Source organism: Pongo pygmaeus, chromosome 5 (genome assembly GCF_028885625.2).
Source record: "Pongo pygmaeus isolate AG05252 chromosome 5, NHGRI_mPonPyg2-v2.0_pri, whole genome shotgun sequence".
Taxonomy (NCBI): Eukaryota; Metazoa; Chordata; class Mammalia; order Primates; family Hominidae; genus Pongo; species Pongo pygmaeus.
In genome coordinates this window covers 80,162,703-80,190,308 of record NC_072378.2, presented here as the reverse complement: position 1 = coordinate 80,190,308, position 27,606 = coordinate 80,162,703, and the positions used below count along the sequence as shown (strand labels likewise).

At 38.8% G+C, this 27,606-nt stretch overlaps 1 pseudogene; it reads left to right on the top strand.

The window, feature by feature from the left end:
• The window catches only part of LOC134739784 (uncharacterized), a 51,728-nt pseudogene extending 37,354 nt beyond the window's left edge, over positions 1–14,374 (top strand).
• Positions 14,375–27,606: the final 13,232 nt, after the last annotated feature.

Genomic DNA, 27,606 nt, shown 5'->3' with positions numbered 1-27,606 from the left:
TGGTTAATCATTCTAAGTGATATTTTAGAAAGATATAATTGAACCTGCCAAAGAAAGTCAATAGTAAAAATTATAGTTAAAAAGATGACTTCAGTATAAAGAACCTTTTGGGACTGGGCATCAGTTTTAAATATTTCTTAAATTATAAATTTTTAGCCTATGTCTACATTCATGTTAAGATAACTGCAGTCTACTTTAAGCATTACTGTACATTTAGAAAATCTAGCCATAACTTTAAAAATAGTCATCATGAGGCTTGCATGTACTTTGTCACTGGCTTCTTTATTAAGTTTAATTTATTCAAATGAATATGTTTCTTGGAAATGTGGAAAAAGAAAAACTGACCAACAATAGAAAGGGGGTTATCATGGTCTATCCCGGATATCATCTCTTCTCTCAGGTGCCATAAGATAAATAGGTCCGGTATTGTAGAAGAGCAGAAATGTGCACTCGTTTGTGGTTAAGAGAACAAAAGTGGCACTCACAGTCACTCTGTTCCATCAAAATGGATAGCATCTGTGGAAGCAGTCAGAGAAGTTGAAGTGAGCTCTTTAATGGCCCAGGATTATAGAGAGAAGTGTCAGAACCAAGCATAAATCGGCATGGCACATACTCCGGTTTTTCTTGAGATCATGTAAATCTTTTGTCTTTTATAATGGGCATGAGCAGCAGTGAATGGACAGGCAGCAATATTAATGTATGCCATGTGCACAAGCTTGGTTTGCTAAGTCCTAATGAAAAAATAACCAGAAGGCATGGACTTTATTTCCTTTCCTTTAGTTTTCAGGACCTTAGTTTTTGACAATGATCAAGGAGTTGCAACAACTATGTCTTTTTTTCATCGTTTTACTCCGATTTCCCTAGATATTAAATGTTGCAATGGAAACATCGGTTTTAAAGGTTGCTCTATTTCTGTTTTTGATCATCAACATTCTCCACAGCATGCCTCAAGAAGTGTAAAATGAAATGTGCAGATTCTAATTCTTATTGATAAAATAATGAGGGAGCCAGAAAAAGGTCATAGCTTAGACACCAGATTCATGAATGTACAATGTCATGTCTCATTTTGGGACTGATAGTTGCAATTTCTCTTGCTAACTTAATTCTTAAATCTCATTAAAATATTTCTTGTGTTTTATAAAAGGATAAAAATTTATCCATGGATTCCTGACACATTTGTACTCATGACAATTTTGTGTTCCATCCCATACGTGGAGAGAAACAAATCATGATTACATTTTTAAAAATCAGTAACACTTCTGAGATTGTATAACTTGACATACACATACATTGAAGTTTTCAATTGAAAATATTTATATAGAAAAACACTAAGAGTTTTATCATACACAATATATAGGGGCAGATGGGCTATTTCTCAGTGGCACACAGTAACTCTTAATTGCTGTACTCTTTTCTCATTCCTTATTAGCGAATTGAGACTATATATGGATTTTCCCCTACAGAAGGAAATGGAAGATTACATTTTGTATCTTTTCTGTGTGCCAATATTTTGCTTTTCTATGCACATCATTTAATCCTCATGGAAACCTTGTGAGGATGGTGGCAACCTCAGTTTAAAAATGAGCAATGTAAAACAGAAGAATTAAGTAAATTGCTTGAGAGTGCTCAGCTGGTGACTTAAACTCAATCTAAGAGCTTCCAAATCTACACATCTCATCTCTACTACAACATACTCATTCCCATAGTACTTTTCATGTGGAACTATGAATATGTCTACTAGAAATTTTAATATTGTTTATTTATTCAAGATGAAAGGACAGGAGTAGTGTCTCAAGCCTGTAATCTCAGTGCTTTGAGAAGTTGAGGTGGGAGGATCACCTGGACAACATAGCAAGACCCCATCTCTACAAAACAAAAAGGTCAAAGTGCACACTCACAAACCAATACAGGTAGTCTTCAAAAACATTCTGCTCTATTAAAATTTTAGAATCTTTGTCACTGTTAAAGTTTTCATTAATAAAATGAATAGGAAAACTAACAAGTGTTTAACCTAGATATCACTTTTGTTCATTATCACAATTAAACTATATTGAGAGTAAAAGTTATATAAAATCTGAACATAGACTAAAATTAGGTATCAGTTTATAAGGTGTAAGTTTGAAAAGTTCAATAGACTGATGTATTCTCTAAAGGGTGTCTTAGTTTAAGGGGCGGAAACTGCTGGCTCTCACCAGAATGAACATGCTGTTGATGGAGTCCCTCTTATCTCTACAGAGGCTATTTGGTTTTATTCCTCCTATATGTGTGGGAGACTCTCAGCCAACCAAGAGCTGCAAACACCATGCCACCCACCTTAAGAAGTGAGCAACTATCATCATAAGATGATTCACAGCATACTGAAAAAAAAATTGTTTCAATTAACACTTAATTGCTATTTCTTTTTTTTTTCAATTATTATCTTTTACTGTTCCCTTTCCTATTGGTTTCTTATAGCCTTTGAGACAACTTGCACTCAAAGCCTGCTAAGAGAAGCAAGCTGGGAAAATCACAGGCATTTCCCACAACCAATACGCCCAGAGTGCAATGAAATTTTACAGCTGAGATCTGAGCTGTAGGCCTAATGTGTCTGCTGGCAAACAGTATTCAGCATTCTACTTTCTCTCATCCCTTCCCTCCTGGCCCCAGCCACACTGCGGAATTCCAAAAGCGTCTCATAACACTATTCAGTTCTAAATTAGTCTTCATAAATCTTTTTCATAGCGTCATCTACTTTCATCAGCAGTTTGTGATTGCCCCTTCAAAACCTTTTTACAAATGTCTTTCTCATAGCTATCCTTATACAGCAATTTCACTGACAGTTAAGATGGGGAAGACTATTGAACATCCAAATAGCAGCTCTTTCGTCAAGTTCTTTTGTCATCATGGTTACAAACTCATCTTCCAGCACATATTCTCTGTAGACCGGCCAAAGAAGCTAAGATTTCCAAGTGGTATTTCTGAGTTGTATGTGAAAGTGATATGCATGCCATTATTTGAGTTGAGATTTTCATAAAAACAATGATGTGCCTTACGTTTGGAAGAGGCTGTCAACCATACTAACCAGTTTAAATAATAGTAAACCATAAGAAGCAGCTGGGAAAACTCACCTTCCAAGCATTGGGTAATAATTAGGTAGGGCTAGTTAATGCCTAATTACTCACCTAAGCAGCCTGAAAGGTTCTGAACCATCAAGGTGGAAGTTTTTGTTAAAAAGGTGTAGGGGGGCCAGGCCCGGTGGCTCACGCCTGTAATCCCAGCACTTTGGGAGGCCGAGGCGGGCGGATCACGAGATCAGGACATGGAGACCATCCTGGCTAACATGGTGAAACCCCGTCTCTACTAAAAATACAAAAAATTAGCCGGCATGGTGGCGGGCGCCTATAGTCTCAGCTATTAGGGAGGCTGAGGCAGGAGAATGGCGTGAACCCGGGAGGCGCAGCTTGCAGTGAGCCGAGATCGCGCCACCACACTCCAGCCTGGGTGACAGAGGGAGACTCCGTCTCAAAAAAAAAAAAAAAAAAAAGTGTAAGGGAAGGGAAGACAACGTGAGAAGAGGCTCCTCCTTCATCTCCCCACCAGCCCAGCCACAAGGCTTGCTTGCCTCTTCTACCGTCAGTGCTAATGAGCTTTATTACCTAGTCAAGTCCTCAGACTGAGGGTGAAGCTAATCAACCCAGGATGACACCAAATTGACTTTTGTTTCGTTTTAAAATCTATTTTACATTATCCCTCACTTTTCCTCTTCATCCTACCTTGATGTCACCATTACCTTGGTTCATCAAAATTCATGATACTTTGGTCTTTTGGATGGGTATAATAATAACAAGTGTTAATATTAAATGCTTCTGTGTAAACATTTTTTATATATATTTTAGCCTCTCAACACAGTTCAAATTTTAATCATCAACATTTTATAGATGATGAACCATGACTTATGGAATGGTAGGTATCTAAACTAAATCAACTACTAAGAATGGAGCCAACTGAAGTGCAAGGTTTTTATTCCAAAGCTCTCTTTTGCTTTCACTATGTTATACTAGCTCTCTTTGACAGAAAAAGGTGATCCAGTCAGGGAGATTCTCATTAGCCACAGAGTAAGTTTTCATCACAGAATGTGAATCTCTATTTAAATATGCCTAATTCAGTAGCTCCTGTATATAATAATACAGTAGCATCCCCTTATCCATGATCGGGCCACTGCACTCCAGCCTGGGCAACAGAGTAAGACCCCATCTCAAAAAAAGAAAAAGAAAAAAGAAAGCCAAGGAAAGAAAATCAATTTGCAAGTTAACTGTGACACTTTTTAAATAAAACCTTGATGACTCAAAACCAACATTAAAAATGTTACATTCTAGAAAAGAAAACAAGGATGACACTCATAAAATTAGTACAAATATCCACACCACATAGCCCTAATAGATGGGGTTGTCCGATTTCAAAGGAATTAAAGAGCTTTCCAGTGGTCTTATAAATTTCTAATGGCACTGTGATGATTAATATTGAGTGTCAACTTGATTGGATTGAAGGATGCAAAGTATTGTTCCTGGGTGTGTCTATGAGGGTGTTGCCAAAGGAGATTAACATGTGAGTCAGTGGACTAGGAGAGGCCGAAACACCCTGAATCTGGGTGGGCACCATCTAATCAGCTGCCAGTGCACCTAGGATAAAAGCAGGCAGATGAACGTGGAAGGACTAGCCTGGCTAAGTCTCCTTGCCTCCATCTTTCTTCCATGCTGGATGCTTCCTGCCCTCAAACATCAGACTCCTAGTTTTTCAGTTTTTGGACTTTTGGACCTATACCGGTGATTTGCCAGGGCCTCTAGGGCCTTCGGCCTCAGACTGAAAGCTGCCCTGTAGGCTTCCCTACATTTGAGGTTTGGGGACTCATACTGTCTTCTTTGCTCCTCATCTTGCAAAGAGTCTATTGTGGGACTTCACCTTGCGATTGTGTTGAGTCATTACTCCTTAATAAACTCACTTTCATATATACATCTGTCCTGTTCATCCTGTCCCTCCAAAGAACACTGACTAATACAGGCACATCTCATAAGTCTAACAGATTAAAAACTTTATGCTCCTTTTAATGATGCCTTCAGCCATTGTGCTAACACTGTTTTCTCAAATATTAAATGGTACATACTCTGTACATGCAAATAAACAAGTTCTACAAAATGGGAGACAGTTTTACTGTGGTGGGTTCTCTCCTTCTTCTAGTAGGCCTCTGACTGCCATCACTAGCTCCACCCCCTCCCCTTTCCCTCCTGAGTCTATTGATGTCACACCATAATGATTCTATGAGATATGGTCTTCTCAGTTTATTATTAGAGTTTTAGTTCCAATAAAATTTATCTTTCCAGCACCTTAGATCATTAAAAACTTTCTCAAGCCAGGTGACAGTTGACTGGTGAATATTTTATATACCACAGCAATGTAAGTAGATAACTTATTTTCTGCAAATCAGGTTGTAACCAAAAACTCTCCTGGACAGAGCTAGTTCATCCTATCCAGTACAAACATAGGCATCCTGAGTACAAAAGTCATGGAAGTAGAACCAGGGTCAGTGAGGTTTCTCAGACTGCCATTTTCCAAAGGAATTACTGGGTCATAGTCATGTTGAAGAGCGAGCAACTTTTCTGCTTTTTCTGTTTCTCGGTAAAGAGGCTAGACAGTTACAAATATATGGGTTTATATCACGCTTCAACTCTTACCAGCCAGGTGGTTGAGATAGGTACTAACTCTCTCCCTCCCTGAAACCCTTTTTCAATTTTACCTGTAGAATAATAATACTACCCACCTCAGGGTAAAGGTTAAACAAGATCATGTACGTAAAACTCCTGGTACGATACCTGAGCTATAGAAGATGCTCAGAAAATGTGCATTCTTCATATCTCAATTTATAAATAAATATTCTGGCCATTCACTTGCAAGTTGTGGCATTTTATCCTGTTTTTACGATGCCTATCCAACACATCAGAGGATATTCACTTTAAATGATTAGTTAAAATTTGGGAATGCATAATAATGTTTTCTTTCCATTAATCAGGATGATTTAAGTTAGGGTGCAAAAGTGAAAATTGAAAAGACAGAGGTTTCAAAGATAAAACAATGCAGGAAAGTGACCAAGGAAGTAATGTGATTAATAGAATTGACAATCAAAATAATTTAGGTAGTTTCTGAGTAAATAATGTGAGAGTGTCTTGCCTGAGCAAATATGTTCTAAGTGCAAGATACTTGTGGGTTTGCAGATTATATTAAGCCAGTTATATTTAAAACTGGATAACTGGCTATGTGACCTTAAAAACAGAGTCATCATTCAACTTCTGTTAATTTAGTATGAGATCTTATATATGAGCTATAATTACAAAATCTATGTTTGGTAATAATATAACTATAAATGCTACAAGGGATATCTGTGCCCTTTTACATAAAACATAGAAAAAGCATTTAATGTAATTATTAGCACATATTCATCAGCATGGATATAGAAAATGAAGAATTGCAGTAGTTCCCTCTTATCCACGGTTTCACTTATCCAGTTTCAGTTACCTGAGGACAACTGCAGTCTGAATATTAAATGGAAAATTCCAGAGGTGAGCAATTCAGAAGTTTAAAATAGTAAGCCATTCTGACTAGCATAATGAAATCTCACTCTGTCCCCTGAGTCCTGCTCTGGATGAGAACATCCCTTTGTCCTGTATACACAACTGTATACACAACCCACCTGTTAGTCACTTAGTAGCTATCTGGGTTATCAGGTTGACTGCCGAGATATTACATTGTTTGTGTTCAAGTAACCCTTAATAATGGCCCCAAAGAACAAGAGAAGTAATACTAGCCTATTTCTGTAATTGTCCTACTTTATTAGTTATTGTTGTAAACCTCTTACTGTTCTTAATGTATAAATTAGACTTTATCATAGGTATGTATATATAGGAAAAATAATACTGTGTATACAGATACTCCTTAACTTACACTGGGGTTACAAACTGTTATATCAATTATAAACTGAAAATATTTTAAGTCAAAAGTGCATTTTGAACTTACAGTATTTTTCAACTTATGAGGGTTTATCGGGACATAACTCCCTCATAAGTCAAAGAGCATACTGAATGCATATCACTTTCGCACCATCATGAAGTTTAAAAACTGTAAATTGAACCATTGTATGTCAGGAACTGTCTGTTTAGGGTTCAGTACTAGCCAAGGTTTCAGGCATCTACTGGGGGTCTTGGAAGGTATCCCCCATAGATAAAGGGAAACTACTGTACATGCAATTAATAATAAATACCATCCCTCAGAACACGTTTGGCAGTTTTCTTGTCTCCCATAAAGGAAATTAGCAAGTAATTAAAGCCTTTAATTTTTTTTTCTGAGTGAATTTTGCATATTGGAGAAGTGGAAGAAAATTATCCCTCTTGCATGATAACTAGCAAACAAATCTTCCTAGGCTCCATAATGCTAATAGGCCAGAGCCTAGCAAATGTATTCATGTATGTAAGAGACATGAAAAAGTAAAACTCTGTGCATTTACTACTCAAACCCACAGACAAAGATTTCAACAGACTTTCCATGATGTTTTGGGTTACACCAATGCCCAGAGAACACCTACATATAATACGAAGTCATAAAACCCCACACCACATCTGAATGTGATAATTCAATCACAGCCAGATTTCAGGGATTAGAACAATATTCTAGAAAGTAGTGCCTTTCTGGTTGTCAGCAATGTTCTCCCTCATAATCCAAAAGTAGAGTAGATGAACTAATCTAGGGCTCCTTAGGAGAGACTCTGGTGAAAGAAAGATCAATTAAGCCTTTAGTCTAAAAACTAGGGATCTGCCACAGCCTCTAATAATTGTGCTTAATTCCTAGTGCTTCCAATGGACTCAGAACATATTAGCTGCTTGGGAAGAAACAAGTTATTGATTAAATCAATTTACTCAATTGCCTGCAAAATGAAACCTAAGAGAGTTAGATTTTTCTTAGGTACATTGAATGAATCAGAAGGTTCATCAAAGCAGGGAGTATGCCATTGCCAGAAACATAAGCCAAGATAATGATGCTAGAGTTTGCACGGTTAAGTTTAAGCTTCAGTTATATCATTCACCCACCTTTCAAAAAACTTCACCTGGGCAAATTTGGGTAAGTCAAGTTGGAATCGAGTTATTATTAGGAAATCTGTGAAGCTCATGAAGTTTGAATGCAAACACTCTCAACTCTCTTTCTACCATATTTTTTCTTTTTTTTCTTTTTTTTTTTTTTTTTTTTTTTTTTTTGAGGTACAGTCTCACTCTGTCATCCAGGCTAGAGTGCAGTGGTACGAACTGGGCTCACTGCAGCTTCCACCTCCTGGGTTTAAGTGATTCTCCTGCCTCAGCCTCCCAAGTAGCTGGGATTACAGTTGCCTGCCACCACGCTCAGCTAATTTTTGTATTTTTAGTAGAGACTGGGTTTCACCACGTTGGCCAGGCTGGTCTTGAACTCCTGACCTCAAGTGATCTGCCCACCTCGGCCTCCCAAAGTGCTGGGATTACAGGCGTGAGCCACTGTGCCCAGCCTACTTCTGTTTATTATAATCTTCTTTATAGCTTTGATGAACCTTCTGATTCATTCAATGTACCTAAGAAAAATCTAACTCTCTTAGGTTTCATTTTGCAGGCAATTGAGTAAATTGATTTAATCAATAACTTGTTTCTTCCCAAGCAGCTAATATGTTCTGAGTCCATTGGAAGCACTAGGAATACAATATTGCTAAGACATCATATTACCCTAAAGGACTTTGTCTAATTTGGAAGAGAAGGTAGACATATGAAACAATTGCTGAAGAAGAGTACAATAAAATGTTAAATTAACTCATACTGTATATGCAAAAGTACATAGAGAAGTAGGAAATCAGTGTGAAACTGCAAAGTGGAATAATTTTTGGAAGAGGTGAGACCAGAATTAAACTTTGAAGCCTGAGAAGAATGTGGTATGGGGAGAAGGCATTGCAGATGTAAAACAATTAAATTGTGATAATATTAAAATAGAAGCTAGTGAATATAATACCATCCTGCTTAAACAAAATGTAGCTTTTTATTGAGCTTTCACTTCTTCATCTCAAACAATAGTGATATAGAGTCAGGTGTCACTTAATGATGAGTGTCAGGCCTCTGAGCCCAAGCTAAGCCATCATATCCCCTGTGACCTGCACATACACATCCAGATGGCCAGTTCTTGCCTTAACTGATGACATTCCACCACAAAAGAAGTGAAAATGGCCTGTTCCTGCCTTAACTGATGACATTACCTTGTGAAATTCCTTCTCCTGGCTCATCCTGGCTCAAAAGCTCCCCCACTGAGCACCTTGTGACCCCCACACCTGCCCACCAGAGAACAAATCCCCCTTTTTCCTTTACCTACCCAAATCTTATAAAACAGCCCCACCCCATCTCCCTTCACTGACTCTCTTTTCGGACTCAGCCCACCTGCACCCAGGTGAAATAAACAGCCTTGTTACTCACACAAAGCTTGTTTGGTGGTCTCTTCACACAGACGTGCATGAAATTTGGTGCCGTGACTTGGATAGGGGGACCTCCGTGGGAGATCAATCCCCTGTCCTCCTGCTCTTTGCTCCATGAGAAAGATCCACCTACAACCTCGGGTCCTCAGACTGACCAGCCCAAGGAACATCTCACCAATTTAAAATCCAGTAAGCAGCCTCTTTTTACTCTCTTCTCCAACCTCCCTGCCTATCCCTTAACCTCTTTCTCCTTTCAATCTTGGCACCAGCTTTCAATCGCTCCCTTCTCTTAATTTCAGTTCCTTTCCTTTCCTGGTAAAGACAACTCAGGAGACACATTTTAAACATGAACCCAAAACTCCAGCGTGGGTCACAGACTTGGGAAGGCAGTCTTCCCTTGGTGTTTAATCATTGTGGGGACACCTGCCTGATTATTCACCCATGTTTCAGAGGTGTCAGACCACGCAGGGACACCTGCCTGATTATTCACCCATGTTTCAGTGGTGTCTGACCACGCAGGGACGCCTGCCTTGGTCCTTCACCCTTAGTGGCAAGTATCGCTTTTCTGGGGGTCAAGAACCCCCCGACCCCTTCTCTCCATGTCTCTACCCCTTCTCCACTTTCCTGTGGGGCAAGCACCCCCAACTCCTTCTCTCCATGTCTCTACCCTCTCTTTTCTCTGGACTTGCCTCCTTCACTATAGGCAACCTTCCACCCTCCATTCCTCCTTCTCCCTTAGCCTGTATTCTCAAAGACTTAAAACCTCTTCAACTCACACCTGACCTAAAACCTAAATGCCTTATTTTCTTCTGCAAATGCTGCTTGACCCCAATACAAATTCGACAGTGGTTCCAAATAGCCAGAAAACAGCACTTTCGATTTTTTCCATCCTACAAGATCTAAATAATCCTTGTCGTAAAATGGGCAAACAGTCTGAGGTGCCTGACGTCCAGGCATTCTTTTACACATCGTCCCTCCCTACTCTCTGTTCCCAATGCAACTCATCCCAAATCTTCCTTCTTTCCCTTCCCCCTGTCCCCTCAGTCCCAGCCCCAAGTGTCGCTGAGTCTTTCCTCTTTCCAATCTTCCTTTTCTACAGACCCATCTGACCTCTCCCCTCCTCCCCAGGCTGCTCCTCGCCAGGCCAAGCTAGGTCCCAATTCTTCCTCAGTCTCCACTCCTCTACCCTATAATCCTTTAATCACCTCCCCTCCTCACACCTGGTCTGGCTTACAGTTTCATTCCGTGACTAGCCCTCCCCCACCTGCCCAGCAATTTCCTCTTAAAAAGGTGGCTGGAGCTAAAGGCATAGTCAAGGTTAATGCTCCTTTTTCTTTATCTGACCTCTCCCAAATCAGTTAGTGTATAGGTTCTTTCATCAAATATAAAAACCCAGCCCAGTTCATGGCTTGTTTGGCAGCAACCCTCAGACGCTTTACAGCCCTAGACCCTGAAAGGTCAGAAGGTCATCTTATTCTCAATATGCATTTTATTTTATTACTCAATCTGCTCCAGACATTAAATAAAGCTCCAAAATTTAAATTCCAGTCCTCAAACCCCACAACAGGACTTAATTAACCTCACCTTCAAGGTGTACAATAATAGAGTAGAGGCAGCCAAGTAGCAATGTATTTCTGAGTTGCAATTCCTTGCCTCAACCATGAGACAAACCCCAGCCACATCTCCAGCACACAAGAACTTCCAAACGCCTAAACCACAGCAGTCAGGCATTCACCCAGGCCCGCCTCCCCCAGGAGCTTGCTAGAAGTGCTGGAAATATGGCCACTGGGCCAAGGAATGCTTGCAGCCCAGAATTCCTCCTAAGCTGTGTCCCATCTGTGCAGGATCCCACTGAAAATCAGACTGTTCAGCTCACCTGGCAGCCACTCCCAGAGCCCCTGGAACTTTGGCCCAAGGCTCTCTGACTCCTTCCCAGATCTTCTTGGCTTAGCAGCTGAAGACTGACACTGCCTGATTGCCTTGGAAGCCCCCAAGACCATCATGGATGTCCATCTTTGGGTAACTCTCACAGTGGAGGGTAAGTCCGTCCCCTTCTTAATCAATACGGAGGCTACCCACTCCACATTACCTTCTTTTCAAGGGCCTGTTTCCCTTGCCTCCATAATTGTTGTGGGTATTGATGACCAGGCTTCTAAAACTCTTAAAACTCCCCAACTCTGGTGCCAACTTAGACAATACTCTTTTAAGCACTCCTTTTAGTTATCCCCACCTGCCCAGTTCCCTTATTAGGCCGAGATATTTTAACTAAATTATCTGCTTCCCTGACTATTCCTGGGCTACAGCCACACATCATTGCCACCTTTTCCCCCAGTTCAAAGCCTCCTTCACATCCTCCCCTTATATCTCCCCACCTTAACCCACAAGTATGGGATACCTCTACTCCCTCCTTAGTGACTGATCATGTACCCCTTACCATCCCATTAAAACCTAATCATGCTTACCCCACTCAATGCCAATATCCCATCCTGCAGCACGCTTTAAAAGGATTAAAGCCTGTTATCACTTGCCTGTTACAGCACAGCCTCTTAAAGCCTATAAATTCTCCTTACAATTCCCCCATTTTATCTGTCCAAAAACCGGACAAGTCTTACAGGTTAGTTCAGGATCTGCGCCTTATCAACCAACTTGTTTTGCCTATCCACCCCATGGTGCCAAACCCATATACTCTCCTATCCTAAATACCTCCCTCCACAAACCCATTATTCTATTCTGGATCTCAAACATGCTTTCTTTACTATTCCTGTGCACCCTTCACCCCAGCCTCTATTCACTTTCTCTTAGACTGACCCTGACACCCAACAGGCTCAGCAAATTACCTGGGCTGTACTGCCTCAAGGCTTCACAGACAGCCCCCATTACTTCAGTCAAGCCCAAATTTCTTCCTCATCTGTTACCTATCTCGACGTAATTCTCATGGTAACATGCTCTCCCTGCTGATCATGTCCAGCTAATCTCCCAAACCCCAATCCCTTCTACAAAATAACAACTCCTTTCCTTCCTAGGCATGGTTAGTGTGGTCAGAATTCTTACACAAGAGCCCAGGCAGCACCCTGTAGCTTTTCTGTCCAAACAACTTAACCTTACTGTTTTAGCCTAGCCCTCACATCTGCATGCAGCAGCTGCCACTGCCTTAATACTTTTAGAGGCCCTCAAAATCACAAATCATTGACTCTCTAGAGTTCTCATAACTTCCAAAATCTATTTTCTTCCTCACACCTGATGCATATACTTTCTGCCCCCCTCCACTACCTCTCAGTAAGCTGAACTCATTGCCTTAACTCAAGCCCTCACTCTTGCAAAAGGACTACGTGTCAATATTTGTACTGACTCTTAAATATGCCTTCCATATCTTGCACCAACATGCTGTTATATGGGCTGAAAGAGGTTTCCTCACTATGCAAGGGTCATCCATCATTAATGCCTCTTTAATAAAAATGCTTCTCAAAGCTGCTTTACTTCCAAAGGAAGCTGGAGTCATTCACTGCAAAGGCCATCAAAAGGCATCAGATCCCATCACTCAGGACAACACTTATGCTGATAAGGTAGCTTAAAAAGCAGCTAGCATTCCAACTTCTATTCCTCACTTTCAGTTTTTCTCCTTCTCATCTGTCCACTCCCACCTACTCCCCCATTGAAACTTCCACCTATCAATCTCTTCCCACACAAGGCAAATGGTTCTTAGACCAGGAAAATATCTCCTTCCAGCCTTGCAGGCCCATTCTATTCTGTCGTCATTTCATAACCTCTTCCATGTAGGTTACAAGCCGCTAGCCTGCCTCTTAGAACCTCTCATTTCCTTTCCATCGTGGAAATCTATCCTCAAGGAAATCACTTCTCAGTGTTCCATCTGCTCTTCTACTACTCATCAGGAGTTTCTCAGGCCCCTCCCTTCCCTACACATCAAGCTCAGGGATTTGCCCCCACCCAGGACTGGCAAATTGACTTTACTCACATGCCTCGAGTCAGGAAACTAAAATACCTCTTGGTCTAGGTAGACACTTTCACTGGATGGGTAGAGGCCTTTCCCACAGGGTCTGAGAAGGCCTCCACAGTCATTTCTTCCCTTCTGTCAGACATAATTCCTCCATTTGGCCTTCTCACCTCTATACAGCCTGATAACAGACTGGCCTTTATTAGTCAAATCACCCAAGCAGTTTTTCAGGCCCTTGGTATTCAGTGAAACCTTTATATCCCTTACAGTCCTCAGTCTTCAGGAAAGGTAGAACGGACTAATGGTCTTTTAAAAACACACCTCACCAAGCTCAGCCACCAACTTAAAAAGGACTGGACAATACTTTTACCACTTTCCCTTCTCAGAATTCGGGCCTGTCCTCGGAATGCTACAGGGTACAGCCCATTTAAGCTCCTGTATAGATGCTCCTTTTTATTAGGCCCCAGTCTCATTCCAGACACCAGACCAACTTGGACTGTGCCCCAAAAAACTTGTCATCCTACTATCTTCTGTCTAGTCATACTCCTATTCACCATTCTCAACTACTTATAAATGCCCTGCTCTTATTTACATTGTTGGTTTACACTGTTTCTCCAAGCCATCACAGCTGGTATCTCCTGGTGCTATCCCCAAACCACCACTCTTAACTCTTAAAGTAAATAAATAATCTTTGCTGGCAAGGCTATGCTGAACCTCCTTGGGCACTCTCTAATTAGATGTCCTGGCTCCTCCCAATTCTTAGTCCTTTAATACCTGTTTTTCTCCTTCTCTTATTCTGTTTAGTTTTTCAATCCATACAAAACCATATCCAGGCCATCACCAATAATTCTACCTGACAAATGTTTCTTCTAACAACCCCACAATATCACCCCTTACCACAAAATCTTCCTTCAGCTTAATCTCTCCCATGCTAAGTTCCCACACCACCCCTAATCCCCCTCGAAGCAGCCCTGAGAAACATCGCCCATTATCTCTCCATACCACCCCCAAAAATTTTCGCTGCCCCAACATTTTACCACTATTTTATTTTTCTTATTAACATAAGAAGACAAGAATATCAGACCTCTGAGCTCAAGCTAAGCCATCATATCCCCTGTGACCTGCACTACACATCCAGATGGCCAGTTCCTGCCTTAACTGATGACATTCCACCACAAAAGAAGTGAAAATGGCCTGTTCCTGCCTTAACTGATGACATTACCTTGTGAAATTCCCTCTCCTGGCTCATCCTGGCTCAAAACCTCCCCTGCTGAGCACCTTGTGACCCTCCACACCTGCCCACCAGAGAACAATCCCCCTTTATCCTTTACCTACCCAAATCTTATAAAATGGCCCCACCCCTATCTATCTTTGCTGACTCTCTTTTCAGACTCAGCCCACCTGTACCCAGGTGAAATAAACAGCCTTGTTGCTCACACAAAGCCTGTTCAGTGGTCTCTTCACACGGACGCACATGAAAATGAGGGTGTGTTCTAGAAATGAATCCTTAGGTGATTTTTGTCATTGTAAGAACATCATAGAGTGTACTTATACAAGCATAGATGGTATAGCCTACTACACACCTAGATTATATGATATAGCCTATGGCTCCTAGGCTACAAACCTATACAGCATGTTACAAATTTGTATTTAGCGCAGCGTGTACCAAATATTGTAGGCAATTGTAACACAATGGGAAGTATTTCTGCATCTAAACATAGAAAAGGTACAGTAAAAATATGGTATAAATGATAATAAATGCTACACCTGTAAAGGGCACTTACTATGAATAAAGCTTGCAGAACTGGAAACCGCTCTGAGTGAATCAGTAAGTGAGTGGTAAGTGAATGTGAAGGCCTAGGACATAACTGAACTACTATATACTTTATAAACACAGTACACTTAGGATACACTAAATTTATAAAACAATCGTTCACTTTCTTCAATAAGAAATTCACCTAAGCTTACTGTAACTTTATTTTTTTAAGGTTTTCATTTTTTAACTTTTTGACTCTTGTGATAGCACTCAGCTTAACACACAAATACATTGTACGGTGTTTCTTTATATCCTTGTTCTACAAGCTTTTTTTGAATTTTTTATTAGTAATTAATTTTTTTAGTTAAATTTTTCACAGGTTTATTTCATTTAATACTTACATGTTTAAGGTAGTTGTAGTTATTGTCAGCTAAAGAATGGAGTTTTAAGAAGGTTAAGTATTTATCAAATACTATTATCTACATTGCTACCATAAGTGGTGAAGCCAGAATTTGAACCATTTGCTATTACCCCAAAATCAATGTTTTAAAGACAAAGTAAAATTGTGGGTTATCAATATGGCATAAAACTAGGGAAATGGAAAAAGGAGAAGATATATGAAAGAAAGATCTGAACTACTGTATTTTTTTTAAGATTTCCTTCAATACATTCTTACAATAGGCTAGAGAATTTCCTATTCAATAGAGAATAGAGAATCTCCTATTCAACATCTTCATTTACCATTTTTCCAGCTCCTGATTTACAGACCATTCTATTACTCTAGAATGAAGTGTACAAACCTCCTTCTGTCTTCTACAGCTCACCAGTCACAGAGCCCAAGACTTTCTGCAGCTGGTTGTTTTTCTCCTCTTTCAGTCTTCAGGGACTAAATTTAGTGCTTAATGAGATGGAATGCACTCACTTCTGCAGGCGATCCATGCCAGAGCTAATGTACATTCATGTAAATGAAGATAGTCCTGGGAATCCCGAGAAACCAAATAATCAAATTAAATGTTCCACATGTTTCCTTAAGAAGGAGTTTACAGTGACAAAAAGATGCCCAGACCGAGAAACCAGATAATCAAATTAAATGTTCCACATGTTTCCTTAAGAAGTTGTTTACAGTGACAAAAAGATGCCCGGACCATGACAAACATTCTATAAAAGACATTTCCAAACAGTTCAGATTTGAACAAGTTATTCTGAAGCAAATTAAGTAGGTTTTGTCATTGTAATGCAAAGCCATGGGGTTCACTTTGTTTTGTTTTGTTTTGCTTTTGGGAGGCAGAGGGAGGTGCCACACACTTTTTAAAAACAATTTTTTGTTTCCATAGGTTTTTGGGGAATAGGTGGTGTTTGCTTACATGAGTAAATTCTTAGTGGTGATTAGTGAGATTTTGGTGCACCCATCACCCAAGTGGTATACACTGAACCCAATTTGTAGTCATTTATCCCTCACCTCCTCCCACTCTTTTGCCTGAGTCCCCAGAGTCCATTGTATCATTCTATGCCTTTGCATCCTCATAGTTTAGCTTCCACTTATAAGTGAGAATACACAATGTTTGGTTTTCCATTCCGTAGTTCCATCCAGATTGCTGCAAATGCTTGATGGGCATTTGGAGTAGACCCATACTTATGCAATTGTGAATTGTGCTGCCATAAATATGCATGTACAAGTATCTTTTTCGTATAATGGCGTCTTTTCTTCTAGATTGATACCCAGTAGTGGAATTGCTGGATTAAATGGTAGTTCTACTTCAGTCCTTTCAGGAATCTCCAAACTGTTTTCCAAAGTGATTGCACTGGTTTACATTCCCATCAGCGGTATAGAAGTGTTCCCTGTTCACCCCATCCATGCCAACATCTATTATTTTTTTATTTTTTTTATTATGGCCATTCTTGCAGGAGTAAAGTGGTATTGCATTGTGGTTTTGATTTGCATTTCCCTGATCGTTAGTGATGTTGAGCATTTTTCCATATGTTTGTTGGCCATGTGTATATCTTCCTTTGAGAACTGTCTGTTCAAGTCCTTAGCCCACTTTTTGATGGGATTGTTTTTCTCTTGCTGATTTGAGTTCCTTGTAGATTCTGCATATTTGTCCTTTGTCAGATGCATAAATTGCAGATTTTCTCCCACTCTGTGGGTTGTTTACTCTGTTGATTGTTTCTTTTGCTATGCAGAAGCTTTTTAGTTTAATTAAGTCCCATCTATTTGTCTTTGTTTTTGTTGCATTTGCTTCTGGGTTCTTGGTCTTTGCCTAAGCCAATATCTAGAAGGGTTTTTCTGATGTTATCTTCTAGAATTTTTATGGTTTCAGGTCTTCAGTTTAAGTCCTTGATCCATCTTGAGTTGATTTTTGTATAAGGTGAGAGATGAGGATCCAGTTTCATTCTTCTACATGTGGCTTGCCAATTATCCCAGCACCATTTGTTGAATAGGGTGTCCTTTCCCCACTTTATGTTTCTGTCATAAACATAGGTCATTGGCTGTAAGTATTTGGGTTTATTTCTGGGTTCTTTATTCTGTTCCATTTGTCTATGTGCCTATTTTTATACCAGTACCATGCTGTTTTGGTGACTATAGCCTTAGAGTATAGTTTGAAATCAGACAATGTGATTCCTCCAGATTTTTTCTTTTTGCTTAGTATTGCTTTGGCTATGCAGGCTCTTTTTTGGTTCCATATGAATTTTAGGATTATTTTCCTAGTTCTGTGAAGAATGATGGTGGTATTTTGATGGAAATTGCATTGAATTTGTATATTGCTTTTGGTAGGATGATCATTTTCACAATATTGATTCTACCCATTCATGAGCATGGAGTGTGTTTCCATTTGTTTGTGTCATCTATGATTTCTTTCAGCAGTGTTTTGTAATTTTCCTTGTAGAGGTCTTTCACCTCCTTGGTTAGGCGAATTCCTAGGTTTTTTTTTTTTTTTTTTTTTTTGCATCTATTGTAAAAGAGGTTGAGTTCTTGATTTAGTTCTCAGCATGGTTGCTGTTGGTGTATAGAAGAGCTACTGATTTGTGCACATTAATTTTGTATTCTGAAACTTTGCTGAATTCATTTATCAGTTCTAGAAGCCTTTTGGAGGAGTCTATGGTTTTCTGGGCATAGGATCATATCATCAGCAATAAGGAACAGTTTGACTTCCTCTTTACCAATTTGGATGTTCTTTATTTCTTTTTCTTGTCTGATTGCTCTGGTTTCTTGTCTGATTGCTAGGACTTCCAGTATGATGTTGAATAGAAGCACTGAAAGTGGGCATCCTTGTCTTGTTCCAGTTCTCAGAGGGAATGCCTCTGAACCTCACAGGTTACATACTGAACCCCACAGAAGGTAACATATTTCATCACAAAGGGTAACATGTCTCAGATGTGGATCTAACCCTATTTGCTTTCTATTGCTTTATCAGAGCAGAGTGTTTTCTCTTTTAAAACAAACCAGTACACACACACACACAGACAGACACATATGCTTTTGTTGTATATGTTTTGTCAAGGGTCATAGTCTAAGCATCTGGACAAGATTTTAAAAAAACTTTGCATAACATGACATTTTCATCTCAAAAATATTAATGCCTTCCTGTATACTAGCCATGACACTCAAATAATGAGTTGATAACTGAAAATTTTAGTTAAAACCTGTTTTGGTATCAGATAAAAAAATTAAAATCCGGTTGCTTTTCTGAATTCAGAACTAATTGAGAGATTAGTTTATTTTTAAAGCTGAATTTTATCAAACAGCTATTTGTGTGGAAAATACACTTCCCATGTGGAACTACTTGCAGGACTAAAGGACAGCTTTATTGTGGGAAACTCAGTAAAATGCAGATTCCAATTTAGTAGGCCTGGGGAGGGCCTGAGAGTCTACAATTCCTAACAAGCTCCTAGGTGTTGATGCTGCTGGTACACCAGCCACACCTGGAGTAGAAAGACTGTGGAATGTGGAGCGTGGAGCATGATTTTAAATCTTTCAGAGACTGATCTCATCTGCCACCACATCCTGTATGAATCAAGTAAAATATCTACTACTTTAGTAAAATATATCTACTTAATATACAACCGTACAATGGTACAAAAGAAAAACTGTGACTGCTTAATAATGAGTATTGATGCTTTGTAATAATTAGCTAATATTTTTCTCTTTGTGTTTCCTCCCAAATGAAGAAGCAGATACAAAAAAAAAGGTGGCTGGGTATGGGGGTGGGGGAGAGGGGAAGCTTGTTTTGACTATAATGAACTCTGAATCAATTTCTAATGTTTGACTATGGACAGCTGTCAATCCCACCCACTCCTCTTTCCCTTCTGCCCTACAATTGTCGAGCAAAGAAAGCCTGGGTTCTCTCTCATTTGCTACCTGCAGGAAGTTGAAACCAGGCAAGTCTCTGTCTTCCTGGGAACCCTCAACTGGCCCTACACTCTAAACCCAGTAAGCACCCCAAGCCAGTCTCCTTTCCCAGATCTCTCAAGTCATTTTTTAACATCCTTGGGAGTTTTACTGCTGTCCCCATAAAGCCTCATGATATAAGCAATTAGGCTTTTTATACCTTGTGGTACATGTGTGCTATCATTATTCTGGACATATGAATCAGATTTTTGGTGAGGATCCATTTTGTCTCTGCAGAGTGTCCAAATAGACTGCCTTCAGACATATGTGTAACCAGTAACAAAACAGAGGAAAATATTTCATTTAATTTGAAATTGGTGTTTGAACTGGAATGGATGGATTCCTAAGAATTAAAAGTAATTTTAAAAAGTATGGAATCTGCTATTATTTAATTAAAGGATTGGAAGTAAATAATAGAGCACAGTTGGAAGCAATGATTTTTAAAAAACATTATGTACCTACCTTAAATTGTGGGTTCTTAATAATATATATGTACATTTATTTTAGGAGGAAAAGCAACTTCAGTTCAATTTATTTGATGACTGTGCTTTAAGCATGACAAGATTTGTTTTATTTGAACAAGCACTTTGTGAAAATTAGTAAACAGTATCACAGAAAGTCTCTCACAGAAGATCTACATTTTGAATAATACCACAGTCATTATGTGGTCTAGAAAAGGGTCAATTATGATTTTGGGTGATCGATCACAATTGTGCAACCTAAATCATCCACAAATCAAGTTTCCATGGAAGTGACTGGTTTCTTTATATAAATCCAACATATTCATGCATTTATCTCTTACAAAATATATGGGTTCCAGGAATGAGTGTGTTGTCTTACTCCTTATCTCCAGAACCTAATACAGATAGTACTCACTCAATAAGTATCTGTTAAATGAAACTCATCCCACTAGAATTTATTGAATGACTAAGTTGTCAGGCAATGTTCCAATTACAGAGACTAAAGATGTTGGATACTTCAGACACAAAATATTTTAAATTAAAATTATCTGAGTGCATTGGTTATAATAATTTTCCTTCCACTAAGAATGCTCCAGAAGTACAAAGATGGATGGCCAAAAGTCTGACTTATGACTCCAAATTTTGGGCCAAATGTTGAAAGTGTGAGGTATAGGCAGTGGGCCAAGCCAACCCCATTAGGATTATTCTCCAGAGACTTTCCTAGTGAGATCAAATGGAAGGTAACCTAGCTCTGAAGTGGAGAATGAAGCCAGCCTAGCTCTGAAGTAGAGAATAAAGGATGTAAAGATCAACAGTTAGAGATAGTCATGTTCTTTATCCTATGGAGGATAACTACTTTCAGACTACTTGAAAGATGGATTCAACCATACATTTAGGCCCACAAAAATTACCTATTAGTTCTTTATGTTGTCTTTGAAAGGTGTGGACTGGGGAAGGAGAGAGGGAGGTATTGATCAAGAACAGGTGGTGATTAGGAATACCTTGGCAAAGAGTGTTTCTTTTACACAGGAGGGATGGAAGAGGTTGAGCGTACTTTGACCAAGAGAGGAAAGTGCAGCTAGGAGGAAGAAAGATCAAGAGGTTCCAGCTACATAGTTTCTCCTCATCCCAAAACTGAGAGTTACCCTATTGGTTTTCAGAAATTGTGAGGCCAAGAGTACTGGGGAAGGTTGTGATAAGTGCCAATCTCTGAGCCCTGGGCCCCAGAGATTCTGAATCATGTAACTGGCGAGGGCAGGGCTGAGGTGGAGTGGAAGAGATGGGCCATATAAATATTATTTTGAGATTTACCTCGAGTATAAGTGATACAGATGATTCACAGATATGACTTGTTCCTGTATTCTTTTCCCTTCTGTTATCACACATGTGAGTGACCACAGAAATGTTTGCTTATGATTCCAAACTCAGTCCGTTCAGAGCCAGCCTGTGCTATTCACTCTTTCACCAACCCAAACACCAATCTTATAGGTCCTTTCTGTCTAAACACATCTGTCTCTGTTGCTCTTTTATTTTCAGAAAATACACTACACTATGATTGGTTTCTCTTCCCAACTTACTAACTAATAGATCTTGGAGTTCCTTCTACAATAGCATATATATATATATATATATATATATATATATATATATATATATATGGTGTGTATATATATATATATATATGGTGTATATAAATATATATATAAATGGTATATATATAGACCAATCTTTTCATTGGCTGCATATAAACACATAATTGGATGCATCAAACATTGTTTCACCATTGCTTTTGAGATATAACCTCAGATTTTTTTTTCTATTTTTTCTATTACAGAAACCATGCAATGAACATTCTTGTACCAGATCTTGATGAACATAGACAATATGTTCATACAGTAAAATTCTAGAAATACAAGTTATTAGATTAAAGAATATGTGCATTTAAAAACTTCTGAATGTTTGAATTTTTTCTCCAAAATATTTACTCTAAATCCTATTCCCAATTAGAATAAGCATGACTTTTCCCTTAAGCTTCATCAGTATTGCACATAAACAAGCTTAAGAATTTCACTCATCAGATAAATTTGAAAAACTCAGTTTTATTTGCATTTATTTGATTATGAATAAGGCATATCCTTTATATTATTTATAAGCCTACTCTGTCTTTTAAAAATGTAAATTATATGTTCATATTTGAATGTTTTTCTGTTGCTTTAGTTTTTAATATTATTTTATAAAAGTGCTTAGAAAGTTAATAAACTAATTTTTTCATATGCCATCTAGGCTGAAAACACTTTTCAGAAGCAGTTTTATTTTTTATTATCTGTAACATAAAATGGTCTGTCAAAAAATGTGAAGAGTCTGCAATTTTGCCCTGCTACTTGAAATTTTTCATAGAAACTGTGAAAAGAGCTGTGGTTCAATGTCCCTTTGTTTTGATTCTTCTGAATGCCCACAGTTGCAATTGCCAGAGAGGTTTCACAATATTAAAAGACCTGCTTCTAAGGCCTGCCTATCTTTGCACTATTTAGTAATTTTTTCTACTACTCAATTTAGATTGATATATCATTTTACTACCATAAAAATAGAAAGTTTATTTCCATTAACTGCTAAACATTTAAAATGTTTTCCATTTAGACCCACTCCGCTTTTTTTCTTTGATAGGTATTTGAATTTTAATTTTTGGCACTTTTAATACTAAAATGTTGTTACATTTTTAAATATAATGTTCTCCAAGAAATTAATTTAAAATGATGTCCATCAGACCCAAATACCTATCACTCAGTGCTCCTCCCAACTTGTAAAGGTTTACTGGCTTTTTCAGTCAAATTTTTCTCACTACACAGTGTAAAATAGCAGTGCTTCTCCTGAGCAACTGACTTGTTTTCATCCTATAGACACTAAACCAATAATTCATCATATTGTCCTCTCTACCTCTATTACCTAAAAGCTCAAAGCCAAATCTATGGCCTACCACTAGGATCTGTAAAGGAAACCTCAGTCATGCAAACTGTGAACTAACCTCACCATATATTTGTTGTTTTTTCATTATTATTTCCTCTTTTGCTTACTTGGTTGTATCACATACTCTTTCATAGAGTGTCTTAACTAATTGTGGGGACTAAGCAGAATATAAATTAATTCATTAAACTCAAGCATTGAGAGAGTTCCCACTGAACCAAAGTTTTGCCTCATTATGTTCACCTTATACTGGTTGACAAAAATCATTCTTCAAAATAAAAATGTCCTTCAGTGAACTCTTAGCCACTCATCAAGGCATCAGCATCATTTGTTAAGCAACATAAACTTGAAATTAACATTGTTCCCATTAGTAGCCCACGTACACAAAGTGCGTCACCTCCTTCCCAGGGGCTAATCAGAAATCATTCTGTCTTCCATCTGCTGCTTTTGACTATTTATTTGATGCTGTGAAGCATTCCCAGGAAAGCCTTGAAGCCACAAACTTCTCCCTTTTCTCATTTGTAGCATCCATGATTAGGAAGGTACAAAACAAAAATAAACTAACAAAACCAAACAGAGCCAGGCTCCAATGGGGCAGCATTCAATGTTTCCCTGCTTTTGGCTGCTTAGTGGTTCTTGTCATTACCTGACTCCCAAGGGCATGTTTATTTACATTTGAACAGAAAAGCAGGCTTTCTCTCAATCCTTTTTGTTGGCCTTTCTGGTCTTGATAAAGCAATATATATTAAAAGAGTGCTTTTAGTGTAATATTCATTTAAGAGCAAGTATTTCAACCTGAATGCAAACCCCCAGAAAGGGAATGTATGTGGGCAGATTTCATAAGTACAAATCAGTGCACGTCTTCAGATCAGCATCTCTCCCAGCAATGTACAATTGTGTGACTGTGACTTTGACCCGGGCTGCTAAGGAACAAGTATCTCTGCAGTGACGCAGGAGGCTGAGCAGGAAGTGCCTGCTAAGTGTATTTGGTGACTCATATCCATTTGCTCTCCAGCTCACTGCAGTTTGCTCATTAGCATCAGTGCTGGGGGCTAATGGATACTCAGTAGGAAGTAATTTTTCATTGTAAATGTCTGGTGAAAAAATGGAAATGAAAATCCAATGAGCACTCGGTTCCTGACAAAGCTTTCCAAGACTGATAGAGATTGTGTTTTGAGAGGTCTGGTTACAGGGTTCAGTGGTGAATTTCAGGTTCTTAGGACTGATTACCTTCATCTTAAAATAGGCTTTCAATTTCCCTCCCCCCCCCCACACACACACACAAAGTGTGAAATAAATGAAGCTAAGCCAGAGAGTTATATTTATCTCTATTTTCTGTTTCTTTTAAAACTATTAGAGGGAATTTTTAAAATACCATGTATTCATTATGTGTCCAAGCATCCAGTGGTGTATTGGTAAATGTTTGACAACTGTCTCTGGGTAAAAAGAAAAGGCCCTGATTTCCACTGTTTGCTGATTCCCATGGTGTAAACACTCCTACCACAGCCAGTGTCAAGCTACAACATGAGCCTCTGAATGCAGAATTGGGAAACAATGGAAACAATTATCTCTCCTTTAAGCCAGTAAGCACCAGTTCCATCATGCCCTGCCACTCCTCTAAATGCAAATGGGGGCTCATCTTCATGTAGAATGAAAAAGCACCATCCTTTTTTCACAGAGTACCCCCAAATCAAAGCATGATTCTGTTAGGCTGCATGCCACATATATATGTATTTATATAATTTTATTTAGCTTCTGCTTTTTTTATTCTCATTCCTGGCTCATTCAGTTCTCTTGGGTTTTTCTAGTGGCCCTAGGAGTAATATTTGAAATGTTATAGGAATAGCCAACTCACTAAAAATAAAAACTGGAGTATTATCTAACACTAAGCAGTTTTTTAAAAATTTCCTTGCACAGTAAGACTTTTGCACAATGGCACAAAATCATTGATATATTAACCATGTAGAGTACCTTATTGCTTGCCATTGTAAGCTCTTCAGAATTCTGTTTTGTATCCAAATGTTTAGCGCTTTTAGTGGTGATGATTTTTCTGAAAACTATAAGAGAAGATGAAATATCTCTGGGAATATGTCTATACTTACCTTTGGAAAGTGAAGTGAAAATCTTGCTATTTAAATGAATGAAAGTCTAACACCTGATCAATTTAATGCCACAAATCATGAATCTATTGTGTAAAAACTAGATTGACTACAGCTAAAGTAGTACCAAAATATTCTATATTAAAACTCCAGAATGCACAGGAACTTAAGACAAAAGACATCTAAGAATAAAGATTGTGAAGCAGTCTAGTTGTAGGCCTGGAACAGTGGGTTAGAGTTTGACTCCTGGAGCCAGACTGCTTGGTCTAAATGCCAGTTCTGACACTTACTAGCTGTGTGGTCTTGGGCAGGTTGCTCAAGAGCTCATCCTCTCCACCACAGTTTACTCCACTGTTAAGTGGGGACAATAATAATACCTAATTCACTGGGTTATAGTAAGGATTAGCTCTGTCAGTATTTATAGAATGCCTTTATAGGCACATAAGTGTTTGCTAAATTTAAAGGAGAATTTTCAAAGACTAAAAAAAATGAATTAGAGATCAAATCTAAACCTTTCAAGGGAGCTGATTTATAGAAGAAAGTGTAATTTCACCTAATAATTACATGATGACTCAATATTGCTCCTACTCCCTGACCATGTAAATTAATGCTAATGTAGCACACTGAATTACAGGTGAAAAATTTAACAGTCTAAACAAAAGAAACTACATCTTCCTATTTCAATCAGCCTGGAGAAAATCTTCTTAAATGGGAACATTCAAGTAGTCAAAAGGGTACCATTCTGATTATTAATAAAGACATACATGGAACTATAAAACATTACCATCTTCATAGTATTTAATGGCAGTGGTAGAGGCAGAGGAGCATGGATTAAGGCTCTAAGGAATTCTGAGGTATTACTAATATCTGAAATATCACTGAAAGTATTTCATGGAGCTATGATTCACAGCTTCTGTCAAATATCAGAGTCCTTTCAAAATTCAGAGTTGGATTTAAGTCAGGCATTACTTTCTAATAAATCCTGGGTGATGATAATGAAGTGCTATAGTGTTAGTATTGAACATCAGTGCATTGAAAGGAGACAGGCCTAGGTTCTCTACTGTGTTTGCTCTTCCTAACCCTAACTTGCCCTCTTTTGGTTCCTCCTAGTCTCCTCATTCTGCTGACCTCCCACTAAGCATCAAATCTTCCCTTTCTCAACCAACATAATGGACCTGGCCTCTGCCCAGTTTCACAGCAACCTGTTCACAATATTCCATTACTATATTGTGTGGCCATTTAAGTCTTTTTGTAGGTCTAGAAGTACTTGTTTTATGAATCTGGGTGCCCCAATGTTGGGTGTGTATATATTTAGGGTAATTAAATCATCCTGTTGAATTGAAACTTTATCATTGTATAGGGCCCTTCTTTGTCATGTTTAACTGTTGTTGGTTTAAAATCTATTTTATCTAAGAATTGTGACACCTTCTCTTTTTGTTTTCTGTGTGCATGACAGACCTTTCTCTAACCCTTTACTTTGGGTCTATGAGTGTCATTACATAAGAGATTGGTCTCTTGAAGACAGCAGATGGATGGGTCTTGCTTTTTTATCCAGCTTGCCACTGTGTGCTTTTTAAGTGAGGCATTAATTGGAGATTTCTCAAAGAACTTAAGGCAAAACCGCCATTTGACCCGGCAATTCCATTACTAGGTATATGCCCAAAGGAAAATAAATCAGTCCACCAAAAATACATGCAGGCATATGTTCAGTGCAGCACTATTCTCAATAGCAAAGATATGAAATCAACCTAGATGACCATCGATGGTGGATTGGATAAGGAAAATGTGTACATATACACCATGGAATACCATGCAGCCATAAAAAACAACAAAACCGTGTTCTTTGTAGCAACATATATGCAGTTGGATGCCATTATCTGAAGTGAATTAATGCAGGAACAGAAAACCAAATATTGCATGTTCTCACTTATAAGTGGGAGCTAAATATTGAGTACACATGGACGTAAAGATGAGAACAGCAGACACTGGGGACTACCAGAGGGGCAAGGTAGGAGGGAGTCAGTGGTTGAAAAACTGATTTCCTCACAGGCTCCCATGCTCCTTTGAAGTTCCATCCTTCTTGTCTAGAACATGGATACTACGCTTGAAGGGGTGGCCTGCCCCTCCACACCTGTGGGTATTTCTAGTCGGGTGGGATGAGAGACTGAGAAAAGAAATAAGACACAGAGACAAAGTATAGAGAAAGAACAGTGGGCCCGGGGGACCAGCGCTCAGCATACCAAGGACCTGCACCAGCACCAGCCTCTGAGTTCCCTCAGTTTTTATTGATTATTATTTTCATTATTTCAGCAAAAAGGAATGTAGTAGGAGAGCAGGGTGATAATAAGGAGAAGGTCAGCAAAAAACATGTGAGCAAAAGAATCTATGTCATAATTAAGTTCAAGGGAATGTACTATGACTGGACATGTATGGAAGCCAGATTTATGTTTCTCTCCACCCAAACATTTCAGTGGAGTAAAGAATAACA